A 16,157-nucleotide genomic window follows, 5' to 3' on the forward strand; every position below is an offset into this window, starting at 1 on the left:
TAATTTTTCTAAATCGTAATCAGTGTGTCATTTGGAGGAACTGGTTATGGGGACTCCCTAGCAGGCATTGTATTTGTGTATAGATGTTTTCACCTAGTAAAGGGACACCAAAACAGACATCATGTTATGAGAATCAGGTGCTCAACATTCAGAGTTTCTACTTGTAAGTACAAAGGTTTTTTTTTTTAAACTTTAATTAGGTTGAAACCTGGGAGCATTTAATATCTTTTTTTTCCTATGTGTACATCAAAAGAAAAAGATGGTATGTGGGAACTTGCTCCTTTTGTTTTGTGGAATGCAGTGGTATATTATACAAATGCTCTTTTTATTACTACTATTTCAAAGGCAAGTATTGAATAATGAGGGAAGAGCTTCCTTTACGCATAAGTTCTGTCCAGAGTCAGTCTAAATTTGCCAACATTGTCCAAATCTGTTGTATATACCGTATTTTTCGGACTATAAGACGCACTTTTTTCCCCCAAAATTTGGGAGGAAAATGGGGGGTGCGTCTTATAGTCCGAAGGTAGCGTTTTTTGACCTCCGTTCCGTACTTACAGGATTCCATGTTCCCTGGTGGTCTAGTGACGTCGGGGCAGGAAAGAGCCCCCTCTTTCCTGCCCATCGCGCTGCTCTCCGTGCTTCTCAATGCTTTCCGATGGTCTCCGAGACCGTCGGAAGGCATTGAGAAGCACGGAGAGCAGCGCGATGGGCAGGAAAGAGGGGGCTCTTTCCTGCCCCGACGTCACTAGACCACCAGGGAACACGGAATCCTGTAAGTACGGGACGGAGGTCCAAAACCCGGACAAGACGCACCGGAGCACCTAGGTTTTAGAGGAGGGAAAGAGGAAAATTTTTTTTTTCCTATTTCCCTCCTCTAAAACCTAGGTGCGTCTTATGGTCCGGTGCGTCTTATAGTCCAAAAAATACGGTATTTATTTCTTCTTCATGTCTGTGTGGTTGTAAAAGGCATTTTTTTTACAAATCTTTGTCTCCCAGCTATGTGTTTGTATATAGATGAGTGCGATTTTATTATGACTGTATTTAGCAACTGATGTATATACATTTTTATTTGTGTTTTGACTGTCTATTTATACATGTTTTTGATTATTGTAATATCTTATTAATTTTTATCTTGCAATATTTTTCATCACCAATTGCTTTTTAGCATTTTAGTATTTGAGTTTTTGATTATATAAGGTTTGATTTTTATTCAATGTTTATTTGTATATATTGTGATAAAGTCACCTCCAGGATAGTTGGGTTAAGGCAGTTTCAGTCTGAACTACAAGTCCCAGAAGGCATTGCAGGCAAGGAGCCAGGGGGTGAGATGAGGAACCCGGACTGGACTTCTAGCTGCAATAGGGGAAGACAAGGGAATAAGCTGACAGGATGTGTAGATTGACTGCCCCTAGGGGGAAAGAGAGATAGGAAACCCTGTGTGCAGGAGCTCCTCATTAGGCTCATGCTCAACTCAGCTGGTAGGGGTGTGTAGAGAAGCTAATGAGTGGAGAATGATTGGTTGTGAAGGCAGAAGCCAGGGATTGATTAGGCAGGTGGGAAGGAGTCTCAGCAGTTCAGTTCAGGGAGAGCAGCAAGGAAGGTGAGAAGCAGTTGCAGGCTGAAAACCCTTGGGCAGGGAGGTCCCTAAAGTACTGAAGTCTGAGAGGCAGTTGCAGGCTGAAAACCATTGGGCAGGGAGGTCCCTAAAGTACTGAAGTCTTGGAAGTATTTGCAGGCTGAAAATCCTTGGGTAAGAAGAAGTCCCTAAAGTATTGACCTTACTAGTGAAGCTGTTGCAGGGGGAATCCCTTGGGTGTGAGAAGTCCCTAAAATATGGAGCTCATTATGAGGGTGAAGAGAAGTATAACTGCTGCTTTGTGATTTAACTATGATGATGAATTGAATGGACTGCTGCTGTTTGGAATTGAACTAATGTTTATGGTGCACTGGATAAAGAGCCTAGACTGAAGCCGACTGTAGCCTATATTGAATCCTGACATGTGCTAAGAGCCTTCTGCTTAAAGGGGACTACTGGCCACACACTTTCAGGTGGCTTATAGGTGCTTAGGATTGAAGTTGAATGCTGCTGTTGGAACTGTGTACTAGAAACCTGCATGGAATAAAATCCTTGAGTTTGAAGTTACGGGTGGATATCTATTTCTTCATTGTACCGGGAGCCTGTGGCTAGAGGAGATTGTTCTATCCCTGGCTGCACAAGAGAGGCGCCTGGTTACAATATGTGTTATGTAGACTCCTGATGCAGGCCTAACGGCCGAAACACAACAGTTGTGTCGAGTCTTTTTTCATCAATAAACAAGTATTTTTAAGATACATCTCTCCAGGTCTTGTATTGCCGTGGTCAAACATCCCACTTTCTTCTATCCCTGCAAACAATACACCACCAAAATACAATAGCCAGTAGCACACTATTAGCCATCAAGTTTATACAAAGTTAATTATGTTTAGTGGAAAATATATCTGTTGGCTGCCTGCTATGTGAATATTCTATCACTGTTTCATTATTGCTACCAAGTCTTACATATTATGGGCATTTACTTTAAGCTTTGATTGTTTTAATTCATTTATCCAGACCTTAAATGCACATGGTATTGCTTACCGTGGCATTAAGTGCTCCCCCCAAAACGACCATGCGGCAAGTGCTTCACTTACCACATGGCCATTTCCTAAAGAAAAGAAAGATATACCTTTTACCTGCTGCGGTAAAAGGGGGTCTCAGCACGCATCAAAAACATATGCCGACACCTACGCAGGCCCCCTTTTGCCGCAACTTGGTAATAGGGGCCCTTTATGCAAATCATAATTAGAGAAATCGCCTGGTTCCCTCATTCTAATCACATAGGCTCTATCTCAATATCCTGCAGCTCCCACATAAATACAACTCTGAAACTGCACCTACATTTGTAGACTTCTTCTCACTTTCAATAAAATTCTGAAATATCAAAAAAGATATATCTATTATTCTTACAGGTAACAATACATTTGCATGGAAATCAAATAAATACCTGCAGCGTTTTTTTTTTTAATATTATGAATGTTTTGTATTGTAAACCTGCTTTGATTTTAAAGCTACATAATTCCTGAAAATAAATAAATAAAATAAATAAATAACTTTTTTTGATATTTAAAGAAGAAATCTGGTATGTTTTTTTTGAGTGATGGAAGATTTCTAGCTAGTCCCAGTTGGGGGTGTGAGCTTGCTACATACATGTTTTTGAAAGACTCGGATTTTTTTTCATATTTTTGTATGAAGATGTGTGTTTAGTTAATTGTGTTCCCGTGAGTTCTTAATTTTTTTGATTCTCTTTTTTTCCTGTTTGGGGTTTTTGATAGTTTTTCCCAGTGCATTTTTTCTAGCGAAAAAGGTGCTGGTACTCAAATGCCAGGCCACCCTTCAGGGGGTGGGGTGATCACTGATGCCCCCTGCAACCAGTTACAAAATCTATGATGGCAGAATTTGTATGCAGAGCCTGAGCTCTTTCATTAAAATATGAGGATCATAGGTCAATTTTAGCAGACAACGGAAAAGGTGCTGGTACTCAGTACCCCCAAGTACCCCCTCTAAAAAAGCCCTGGTTTTTCCTCTTTATATTTTTGATAGTTACATACTACGCAACTGTGAACCCTTATAGAATAGTCCTTAAGGAGCTTGTGTGGATAAGTGGTGCTTTTCGCCGCATATTCATAACTGCAGGCACAGTTACAGAATTGCCCTGTAACTGCTTAATTCACTTTACTAAATGGGCCCCTTAATTGCACAGGTATGACTTTTGTGGATTCTTGCTGAGAAAGGCAGGCAGTCTGAGTCACTTTAATGTTAAGCTCTTACTCTCTCATGATATTTTGTCATTTTTAATGTAATAGGCAATTCAGCAAAATGATCTGTCATGTTAATTTGTAGTTTATTGCAAAAAAAACATCAGTCATTATGAACTGACGAGACTGTTATGTGGGTTTCCAATTTTGTTTTCTTTGTAATTTGCTGATTTAACGAACCCAGGGATATGAAAATTGAATCTCTTCTATGAAATCGAATATATATACATATATAAAAGCCACAGGCAGCTCCAGCATAAATAATTGCATGTCTTTAAATTAGGGGCTATATTGCTTTCTCCTTATTTTAAACGAAAATAAATTTTGCTGAGTGCGTTGATAATAATCTTTTCATACTGGAGAAACAGTGTGATCACATGTGGATTCTAATAGCAGCTCTTGAGGGGAAAAAAAGACCTATCCATATTCTTAAATTCTTGTATGAGTCAGTCTGTGGCATGAATCCATTTCTCCTTCACACCAGGAGGTCAAGTTCTTAAAGCTTGCTATCACGTAGCTTGCATGTCAGAAAACAGAATAGCCACTCATGATTTAGAACAGGTGCAAGTGCAAAGTGATATATGTGGGAAAGAGGAACCCAAATTATAGCTACGTAATGCAAGGAGTCATCGACCAAGAAAGGGATCTAGGTGTCATTGTTGCTGATACGTTGAAACCTTCTGCTCAGTATGTGGCGGCAGCTAAGAAAGCAAATAGAATGTTAGGTATTATTAGGAAAGGAATGGAAAACAAAAATGAGGACGTTATAATGTCTTTGTATTGCTCCATGGTGTGACCGCACTTCGAATATTGTGTTCAATTCTGGCCACCGCATCTCAAAAAAGATATAGTGGAATTAGAAAAGGTGCAGAGAAGGGCGACGAAAATGATAAAGGGGATGGGATGACTTCCCTATGAGGAAAGGCTAAAGCGGCTAGGGCTCTTCAGCTTGGAGGAAAGGCGGCTGAGGGGGAGATATGATACAGGTCTATAAAATAATGAGTGGAGTGGAACGGGTTTACACTTTCCAAAAATACTAGAACTGGGGGGCATGCGATGAAGCTACAAAGTAGTACATTTAAAACAAATCGGAGAAAGTTTTTCTTCACTCAACGTGTAATTAAACTCTGGAATTTGTTGCCAGAGAATGTGGTAAAGGTGGTTAGCTTAGTGGGGTTTAAAATACATTTGGACGGCTTCCTAAAGGAAAGGTCCATAGACCATTATTAAAATGACCTTGGGGAAAATCCACTGCTTATTTCTGGGATAAGCAGCATAAAATGTTTTGTACTTTTTTGGGATCTTGCCAGGTATTTGTGACCTGGATTGGCTACTGTTGGAAACAGGATGTTGGGCTTGATGGACCTTTGGTCTGTCCCAGTATGGCAATACTTATGTACTTATATAGGTGAAAACCTACACTAAACTGGATAGGCACATGAATGCAACATATACCAATAGAGTGATATTGAGCTGCTTAGTTCTTCTTACCTTCTTCATAAAGAATTGCTAAACATACCAAGATCATTCAGCCGTGGTAAATTGAGAACCAATTCTGGCACTCCCACACCTTGAGTCTCCAAAACCTTGGGGGCCCTTTTACTAAGCCGCGTAGGCTCCTACGCACGCCCATTTCGCACCAATTTGGAACTACCGTCCGGCTACCACATGGCCCGGGCCGCAATTTCATTTTTTATGTGTGTCCAGTACATGCATCGCTCCGATCACATTACACATTTACTAAAAAATCACCACTGGCTACCAGCTGAACAAAGAATTATCTACAAAGTTGGAATACTCACCTTTAAAGGCTTCAGACATGGTACCCCAGAATACCTAACCAGTCTCACGATTCCCTATTGCCCCAGCCGGGTTCTCTGCTCCATTAATGACCGCTGTCTTGTATTGCCAAACCCTAAATTAGCACATCTGGAATCTACCAGACATGGGGTCCCTTTTACCAAGCTGCAGCAAAAGGAAGCTGGTGCTGGCATTGGCGCGTGTTTTACACATGCGCCAAGGCCCGTCTTTACCGCAGCTAGTAAAAGGGAAGTCTCATCTTCCAGCAGGAAATGGCTGTGCACCAAGTAAAGCACTTGCTGCATGGCCATTTTAGGAGGGAGTCCTTACTGTCACCCATTGAGGTGGCAGTAAGGGCTCCCGCGTTAACCCAGCGGTATCCGGGCAATGCGCGGCACTGTATGATTACCGCCGGGTACACTTCGGCAATACAAAAATAAATACATTTTTGTAGCGCTGGAAATGACAGCGCACTAAGAGTGGGAAGTACTGTCGGACTGCTGTGGTAGCCCAGTGGTACTTCCAGTATGGCGAGTGGTAGGCCCGCGTTGGGCTTACCGCCGCTTACTAAAAGGAATCCATAGTGCTTTTTACTTCTTGTCACCTTGTTGGAATAATCTCCCCTTTACTCTGCAAAGCATCCTATCATATAAGACTTTTAAATCAGATCTCAAAACCTGGCTGTTTAATCAAGTGTACAACACCTCTGCCAGATATTATTGAATCGTCTGACATGAGTCCCATCACAGCCTCTTTCCCCTGCCTTGTTCTTCTTTCTATTTTATTTGTTTTCCCTTCCTTCCTTGCTATCTGTGTGATTTGAGTTCTGTCCTATCAATATTTTGAAGCTCCTTTCTTTTCTCCATATTAATTTGTACACTGCCTAGTTCTGCATTGTCAGTTTTGAGCGGTGTAAGATTTCAATAAACTATGAACTATAATGCACTATCCCCCGAATAATAAAAGTCACTAAAATTTGCACCTGCAATTTAATTGAATGAGCCAATTAGTACCAACAACTGAGAACTTAACAAGTAATTATTGGTGCTAATTGGATTTAATTAAAATTTACGTGCGTAAATTTAGGAACAGGATTCACCTGTAAATTTTACACATGGATCCAAAAAGAGGGCGAGACTACCGCAGGAAGTCTCAGCCACCATTTTGAAAACACAGTGGCGCCGGCAGGCGTGGGAATAGCAACAGCACAGTGGGCAGGAAAGAGCATGCCCCCTCCCCCCACAGAGACCAAGAGACCACCATGGCCCTTCAGGTAAGACCGGGGCAGCGGGGGTGTCAGCTGCGGCGATAAGGGGGCAGCAGCGCAGCGGTAGGGGGATGTCGGGCAGCGGCAGAGCAGGGGTGCCCAGAGCACTCTCAGTGCCCAGGGGCCTAGATAACTCTCAGTCCGCCCCTGGTTTCACTGGTGTAAATGGTTGCACCTAAATGTACCTGTGGTTCCCATTAAGCATTATTCTATAAACGACGCCTAACTTAAAGCACCGTTTATACAATAGCGTTTAATTCAACCAGATAGAAATGTACGCCTGACGTGGCCTGATTTCGCCAAAAAGCTGCATCAGAGGCAAAACTAGAGACATAAAACCAAAAGCCCGCTTCTCTCTAGATTTAACAGTCAGGATGAATTAGTCTGGCAGCAAGTCCTTAAAAGTTCCTCCTTTGATGCAGCCTTTTGGCAAAATGTGGCCACGTCAGCCATCGGAACAGAAAACAGCTACCTTATCTTCAGGAAGAGCCTAAAAACCTTTCTCTTCCCAGAGACTGCTTCATAACAATCCATTGACTTCTACCTCCTAGTATCATCCATTATCCTTTCCTATTATTATTATTTGTTACATTTGTATCCCACATTTTCCGACCATAATGTCTCTAATTGTTCTCATACCTCACACTAACATTATCAGCTTTTGTCTCACCCTAACATTATTGGCTTTTGTCTCACACAGAATGTAAACCGCACTGAACCCTGAAAAGGGGATATTAGCGGTATACAAGAATTGATTTGATTTGATATTTGGTTGAATTAAAGCCTTTGCCATTATTATCTACATTGTTGGTCTACTGTCAGTCCTGCTGTGTTTGCATCGCAGATCTTCTGGTGTTCTCTGGCAGTTGGGCATCAGCTCAATGGCTGGTGTTAGGTGTTCAAGCCTAACCATATACTTGCCTATATACCAGGTTATGGGGCCCTTCTACTAAGCCACAGTAGGCTCTATGGTGCACAGCGCACACCCAAATGAGACTACCGCCAGGCCAGCGCGCCCTTCTGGCGGTAATTTCAGATTTGGCGCACACCCATAATGCGTGGATGAATTATTTATTTATTTCCTCCTATGCAAGCCAGTTCTGGCAGTAATTGGCACTTGGCGCGTGCCGACTGGTCAGGACGCATGTAGCGCATGGACCTTTACCACTAGATCAATGTTTGGTGTTAAGGGCTCAGGCCGGTTTCATTTTTACCACAAGCCCTTTTCCCGTCCCATTAAAAAAAAAGTCCCAGCGCACGCCCAATACACGCGCCTACAATATCACAGGCCACTTTTTAACAGTGCTTAGTAAAAGGGCCCCTATGTTATTATTCTCTCCTATAAGGTGCCCTCTAGGAGCTTATGTATAGGTGCACAGTTATAGAATTATACCCTATAGGTGGGAGTGCCTGCAACTGTCCATATAAGGAACCCATTTAGAAAAATATATGTATATAATGAGCCAATTAAGAAACCAAGACTTAAAAGGCAATTTTTAAAAATTTGAACACAAAAGCACACAAGTTGAAGCACAAAGACCCTCTTAATCACTTGTTTCAAACTCTGGCCTAAACAAGCACCTTGAGGAATTTGTTGCTTGGCTCAGAGCAGGTGCAAAAGCTGATGGGTAAATTTTGGTAAATACTATATCAGTTATAAACTTTGCTCTAATACGGAGACCACAAAAAAACCTTTTAGGTCATTATATCATCTCTTTAATGACTCACAATATTCTATATAATTAATGAGGAAAAAAGGACCTCAGGACTCAAGCCTTCTTAAAGACAGTAGCAGGCTAACGCTTCTTTTTCTTTTACTGGTCCGAAAAAAAACCTCTTCTTTTTTCAACATTAATCAAAATTTCTCAAGCTTGTGAGCAGCAAAGAAAACTTCTACTGAGTTCTACTTAGCTTTGTACATTATCACCCTATAAATGGCGCTTAAAACTGTTTGTGCAAATTTGGATACATGCCCAATTTAATCGAGTGACAAGTCAATTTGCGCCCATTACTTGGCAACAATTTGAATTTATGCTCACATCTTGCTACGAAGTATTCTATAAAGATACACGTGTAAATTTTTTTGTGTACAACTGAAAATGGGTGTGGCCATGGGATGAGCATAAGTACATAAGTAATGCCACACTGGGAAAAGACCAAGGGTCCATCGAGCCCAGCATGGACGGGCCAGGGGTGTTCACTAAAGATGCGTGCAGTGTAGAATTTGGGGGATCCACACCTAATTTAGGTGCGAGGATTTACACCAGGTTTTAGTTGGTGTAAATCCTTGCACCCAGAATTGGGTGCTGATCCCAGCACTAAGCGCTGTTCTATAAACGGTGCCCAAATTTGCATGCCATTTACTGAATCTGGTCCTATTCTCCCAACTACACCTGACAGAGGCCTTGAATTCGCTCAGAAAGCTGCTTCAGGGCATTCACAATTACTGCTCTTATATGTGGCATTCATAGCAGGTGTAAATGTACATTCCTAAATGCAGCACTTATGCATGTAACCTTACAGTGTTCTGTAAGTTACACACATAAGTGAGAGACTCACCTATGCCCTGCCCATGCTGCTCCCCTGTGACTGTCCTCTTGCATTGAAGCACTAAGGCAATTACATGCTAAAGTCACACAACACCGCTGTGCTCGTGCCCAGCATGAGTGCAACTGCTCATATTCTGTAACTTGAAGCGCACAGCTGGTGCCTACCTTTAGGTGACCTGTTCTAGAATGGAGTAAGTTACTTATGCCAGGGGTGTAGCTACATGGGGCCACGGGGGCCTGGCCCCCTTAGATTTGACCCTGGACCCCTCTGCCGACGACCCTCTCGACCCCCCTCCCGCTGCCAACCTGCCGTCGCCTACCTTTACTGGCGGGGGACCCCAACCCTTGCCAGCCGAGGTCCTCTTCTTCCTTCGTTCTGTTTCTGAGTCTGACGTCCTGCAGGACGTCAGACTCAGAAACAGAACAAAGGAAGAAGAGGACCTCGGCTGGTGGGGGTTGGGGTCCCCCACCAGCAAAGGTAGACGACGGCAGGGGAGGGTTGGTGGCGGGAGGGGGGGTCGAGAGGGTTGTCGGCAGGGGGGGGCAAAGTTGTTGGTGGTGGCGGCAGCAGTGGTGGGGGGGTCGGCAATGGTGGGGGGTGGTGGCAATGGTGCGGGGTGGCGGCGGCGCCGGGGGGAGGGCTAAAATGTACCTCCTCCCCTTGGGCTCTGGACCCCCCTCCCGCCGAAGTCTGGCTACGCCCCTGACTCATGCTAACTGCACAAGTGACAGCCCATGCCCGGTTCCCACTCCCGTAATATGGCATGTAGTTAACATACAAATTTGTGTGCACTAGTTATTGAACCAGCGCAGTAACAGTTACTGCACTTGTGCGCTAATAGCATGTGCTGATTTGCATGTTAAAAGAACTATCCTGTAATCTAAGTGCCTGCATTTGCCTACACCTACCCGCAAAAGTGCCAGCAGGATGCCTACGCACTATCCTGTAACAGTGTGCCTAATTTACATAGTATGTAAATGCAAGGGGATGTATACATGGGAGGAGCATGGACGGGGCTCCTGGTTACATGCATAATGTACAGAATACTGTGAATTACATACATCCCTGATGCATTTAGGATTGGCACAGGAGCCTAATGGCGAGTGCCATAGGCAGAGAAGCAGGGAAACTGGGTTCAATTCCTACTGCAGCTCCTTGTGAGCCTGGGCAAGTCATTTAACCTTCCATTGCCCTAGGTATAAAAACATAAGATTGTGAGCTCACTAGGGACAGAGAAAGTACCTGACTGTAATATGTAAACAGCTCTGTTGTACCACAGAAAGGTGGTACAGGGGTGCCAAAGGCAAGATGCCACCTGAGGCAGCCCCCCCAGGGCCACAGTCTGGCATCTCACCCCTTCTTTCCTCCATCCATAAGATAACCTGAGCCCCCAGAGGCTGTTATAGAATAGGTCTCCTATTGCATGTCCTAGGGGCAACTAATCTCACATTTTTGAAGCAGTTTACACCTGGCAAAGTGGCAGGTCAAAGTGAGAAACTATAAAGGACCAGACTGGACAGCTTACACCCCAGCATTTCATATGATGGTATTCCTGCACATTGTAGCCCCTCTTCAAGTTAGAAATAACTTTACAAGTTTGTGATCCCACGAGCGAGGGTTATGGGTAGGCCTGCACAATAACACAGCCAGACAAAGGTGTAAAACTGAAAATAAATATTTTATTAATGGAAAAACTGAGACCTGTTACGTCACAGGGCCAAGAACACAGGGTGAAAAGTCTCTTAGGTTTCACAAATACAGTCTTATCCAGGGCCTGTGACTGACAGGGCCCAAACACAGTCTGAAACTGTTGGCCGCCACGCCCCAAACATGGCCTGTTTACTCTTTCTCTCCGAGTTCCAAGGCTGGCTCTAGCCAGACCTCAGGGCAAGGCTTATAAGTCTCAAGTCAAAAGTGACTTACCTCAGCCAAGTCACGGTCACGAGACATAGGTTATAGAGGCATATGGTGGGGCTTCAACACTTCAATTTCTGGGTCTCCTCAACCCCACTCTGGCCCTACCATTTATACTTCCTCTTTCCTGTCACTTGGCTCCACCTCTCCCATTTCACTTCCTTCCTGGGAAGGACTAATAGGTTTACGGTGGCTCTGACTATCTGAGGGACAATCTATATACCCCCTCACATGCTTATACATAATTTTACTGTGTGAGTTTCTTGTGCCTGCGCTCAGGAAAACCGGACCTTTTGGAGGCTGTTTAGCGGTCCAAGAAATGTCCCCACTGAAGGGAAGGTCTGAGCATTTTTTAGTTTTCCATTCTATACTTTTAAATCTCCACTGTATGTTTCTTCAGAGCGGTTGATTATGTGTTTTCTGTTGAGTGGATTCAGTAGGATAAAAGCACCTATCTGGGAGGAAAGAAATCAATTCTGGCATGTACTGGGGCATAACTGCGAAGATATCATTTCTTGTATATGGAACTGCACTGAGCATCTGCCAACTGCACACTTGAGCAGAAGCAGCCGATGTTTTATTTAGCTAATGAAGTTTGAAATGCTTCTTAAAGATAGAAAACTGTGTTTAACTGAACAACTTGAACAATCAACTAGAATTTTTTAATCGCTGGTCCTTTGAAATGGAACACTGCTTCCAACAGTGTCCAATCCAGGTCACATGTACCTGGCAGAAACCCAAAGAGTAGCATCATTCCATGTTACCAATCCCAGGGCAAGCAGTGGCTTCCCCATGTCTATCTCAATAACAGACTATAGACTTTTCCTCCAGGAACTTGTCCAAACCTTTTTAAACCCAGATACCTTAACTACCATTAACACATTCTCCAGCAATGAGTTCCAGCGCTTAACTGTTCTTTGAGTGAAAAATATTTGCTTCAAAAGCATTTGCATATAATTTCAACCAGCAACCTCTGGTTCATTACAGTGGCACTCAATATTTATTTAGATTTGGCTCACACCTTTTTCAGTAGTAGCTCAAGGTGAGTTACATTCAGGTACACTGGATATTTCTCTGTCCCAAGAGGGCTCACAATCTAAGCTTGTACTTGAGGCAATGGGGGGTTAAGTGACTTACCCAAGATCACAAGGAGCAGTGGCAGGATTTGACCTAGCCACCTCTGGATTGAAAGACCAGTGCTCTAACCACTAAGCCACTCCTCCATAGCATAGGCTGCTCTAACATTATAAAATTATCCTCTTTGGATGAATTCAGTAAATGGCACTCAAAATTCATCGCCGGAAAGCATCAGCACTGAACAGTATTCTATAACGGGCATTTTAGGATCTGTGCCCTTTATAGAACACTGCCCAGCCCCAGGATTTGCGCTGTATTTGGGCAGAAGGAGTTACACCAACTGAAACCAGGGGTATATCCCAGTGCACAAGTTGAGCGTGGACCTGCATTATTCTAAAACACCAATACTAATGGCTACTCCTCCATATATTTATTTATGGAACCACCAAAATGTGACACACATACACACGATCGGTTCCCAATGTATATTTGTTGTATCATCCAAATTCTTTAATCCATTTGTTTCAGCAATGCTTTCTCTAATTTTTTTAGTGACCTCAGCGGTGCTCATTGCCAACCAACTTTCATGGCAACGGATCTAGCACCCACCTCTTCATCGGCTCACTATATATGTATATAGTATTTATTGTAACCTACTTTTTCTTACTTTCGGAGTGGAGGAGTATCCTAGTGGTTAGTGCGGTGGACTTTGATCCTGGGGAACTGAGTTTGATTCCCACTGCAGCTCCTTGTGACTCTGGGCAAGTCACTTAACCCTCCATTGCCCCTGGTACAAAATAAGTACCTGAATATATGTAAACTGCTTTGAATGTAGTTGCAAAAACCTCAGAAAGGCAGTATATCAAGTCCCATTTCCCTTTCCCTATCTGAGATTCTACATGGAATGTTGCTACTATTTGAGATTCTGGAATGGGAATGTTGCTACCATTGGAGATTCTACATGGAATGTTGCTATTCCACTAGCAACATGCCATGTGGAAGCCTGCCCTTGCAGATCAGCAACGCATCCGCACAGGCTTCTGTTTCTGTGAGTCTGACGTCCTGCACATACGTGCAGGACGTCAGACTCACAGAAACAGAAGCCTGCGCGGCCGCATTGCTGATCTGCAGGGGCAGGCTTCTACATGGAATGCTACTAGTGGAGGAGTAGCCTAGTGGTTAGTGCAGTGGATTTTAATTCTGGGGAACTGAGTTTGATTCCCACTGCAGCTCCTTGTGACTCTGGGCAAGTCACTTAACCCTCCATTGCCCCTGGTACAAAATAAGTACCTGAATATATGTAAACCGCTTTGAATGTAGTTGCAAAAACCTCAGAAAGGCAGTATATCAAGTCCCACTTCCCTTTAAATTCCTATTTTTAATTCTTATATAACCAGTACTCATCTTTTTTAGATGTGTCAGACCGGGGGATTATTTATCGTCCAACATGCATGTTTCGCCCTTGTCCTGGGCTGTCTCAAGGACTGACCCCCTTAGTTGTCTTCAGGGGAGATAACCCATTAACTATAGAGCAAAGCTGACATATATTTTCTCTAATTCATTTTAAATGTACTACTTTGTAGCTTTATTGTGTGCCCCCTAGTCCTAGTATTTTTGGAAAGAGTAAACAAGCAATTCACGTCTACCTGTTCCACTCCACTCATTATTTTATCTATCATATCTCCCCTCAGCCGTCACTTCTCCAAGCTGAAGCGCCCTAGTTGTTTCAGCCTTTCCTCATAGGGAAGTCGTCCCATCCTCTTTATCATTTTCATCGCCCTTCTCTTTACTTTTCTAATTTCCTATGTTTTGAGATGCGGTGACCAGAATTGCACACAGTATTCAAGGTGTGGTTGCACCATAGAGCAATACAAAGGCATTATAACATCCTCATTTTTATTTTATTTTCCTATCTTAAATAATACCTAACATTCTGTTTGCTTCATTTGCCACCACAGCACACTGAGAGAGGGTTTCAAAGGATACTTGGGCTATGCCTGTGTGATGCGGGGTTCTGGGTTGAGCGTGCTGTTCACCGCCGCTGCCTTGATTTTCTCTCCTCACATGCTATTCTTGACCCACTACAATCTGGTTTTCGCCCTCTCCACTCAACCAAAACTGCGCTTACTAAAGTCTCCAATGACCTATTACTGGCTAAATCCAGACATCAATATTCCACCCTCATTCTTCTTGATCTTTCCGCTGCTTTTGACACTGTCGATCACAGCATACTTCTCGATACCCTGTCCTCACTTGGATTCCAGGGCTCTGTCCTTTCCTGGTTCTCTTCCTACCTCTCCCTCCGCACCTTTAGTGTTCACTCTGGTGGATCCTCTTCTACTTCTATCCCTCTGCCTGTCGGCGTACCTCAGGGTTCTGTACTAGGTCCCCTCCTCTTTTCTATCTATACTTCTTCCCTTGGTTCATTAATCTCATCCCATGGCTTTTCCTACCATCTCTATGCTGATGACTCCCAAATCTACCTTTCTACCCCTGATATCTCACCTTGCATCCAAACCAAAGTTTCAGCGTGCTTGTCTGACATTGCTGTCTGGATGTCTCAACGCCACCTGAAATTAAATATGACCAAAACCGAGCTTCTCATTTCCCCCCCCAAACCCACCTCCCCGCTCCCCCCATTTTCTATTTCTGTTGATGGCTCTCTCATTCTCCCTGTCTCCTCAGCTCGAAACCTTGGGGTCATCTTTGACTCTTCTCTCTCCTTCTCTGCTCATATCCAGCAGATTGCCAAGACCTGTCGTTTCTTTCTTTACAACATCCGTAAAATCTGCCCCTTTCTTTCCGAGCACTCTACCAAAACCCTCATCCACACCCTTGTCACCTCTCGTTTAGACTACTGCAATCTGCTTCTTGCTGGCCTCCCACTTAGTCACCTCTCCCCTCTCCAGTCGGTTCAAAACTCTGCTGCCCGTCTCATCTTCCGCCAGGGTCGCTTTACTCATACTACCCCTCTCCTCAAGACCCTTCACTGGCTCCCTATCCGTTTTCGCATCCTGTTCAAACTTCTTCTACTAACCTATAAATGTACTCACTCTGCTGCTCCCCAGTATCTCTCCACACTCGTCCTTCCCTTCACCCCTTCCCTTCCCTTCTTATCTGTTCCCTTCTCCACTACTGCCAACTCCAGACTTCGCGCCTTCTGTCTCGCTGCACCCTATGCCTGGAATAAACTTCCTGAGCCCCTACGTCTTGCCCCATCCTTGGCCACCTTTAAATCTAGACTGAAAGCCCACCTCTTTAACATTGCTTTTGACTCGTAACCACTTGTAACCACTCGCCTCCACCTACCCTCCTCTCTTCCTTCCCGTTCACATTAATTGATTTGATTTGCTTACTTTATTTATTTTTTGTCTATTAGATTGTAAGCTCTTTGAGCAGGGACTGTCTTTCTTTTATGTTTGTGCAGCACTGCGTATGCCTTGTAGCGCTATAGAAATGCTAAATAGTAGTAGTAGTAGTGGGTTGGGGGTCACTGACCAGGAGAAGGATCTAGGAGTCATCGTTGATGATATCCTTTTCCTGTTCGGTGACTCCTGGCCTGGAGCCTTGCATCACATAGGTGTAGTTCAGTTTCCTTTTTCCCACAAGCATCACTTTGCACTTGCTTTAAACATCTGCCATTTGGATGCCCAGTTGGCTAGTCTCTTACAGGCGTCTTACAATTTTTCACAATTCTCTTGCGATTTAACAACTT

Source organism: Microcaecilia unicolor, chromosome 6 (genome assembly GCF_901765095.1).
Source record: "Microcaecilia unicolor chromosome 6, aMicUni1.1, whole genome shotgun sequence".
NCBI classification, from domain to species: Eukaryota; Metazoa; Chordata; class Amphibia; order Gymnophiona; family Siphonopidae; genus Microcaecilia; species Microcaecilia unicolor.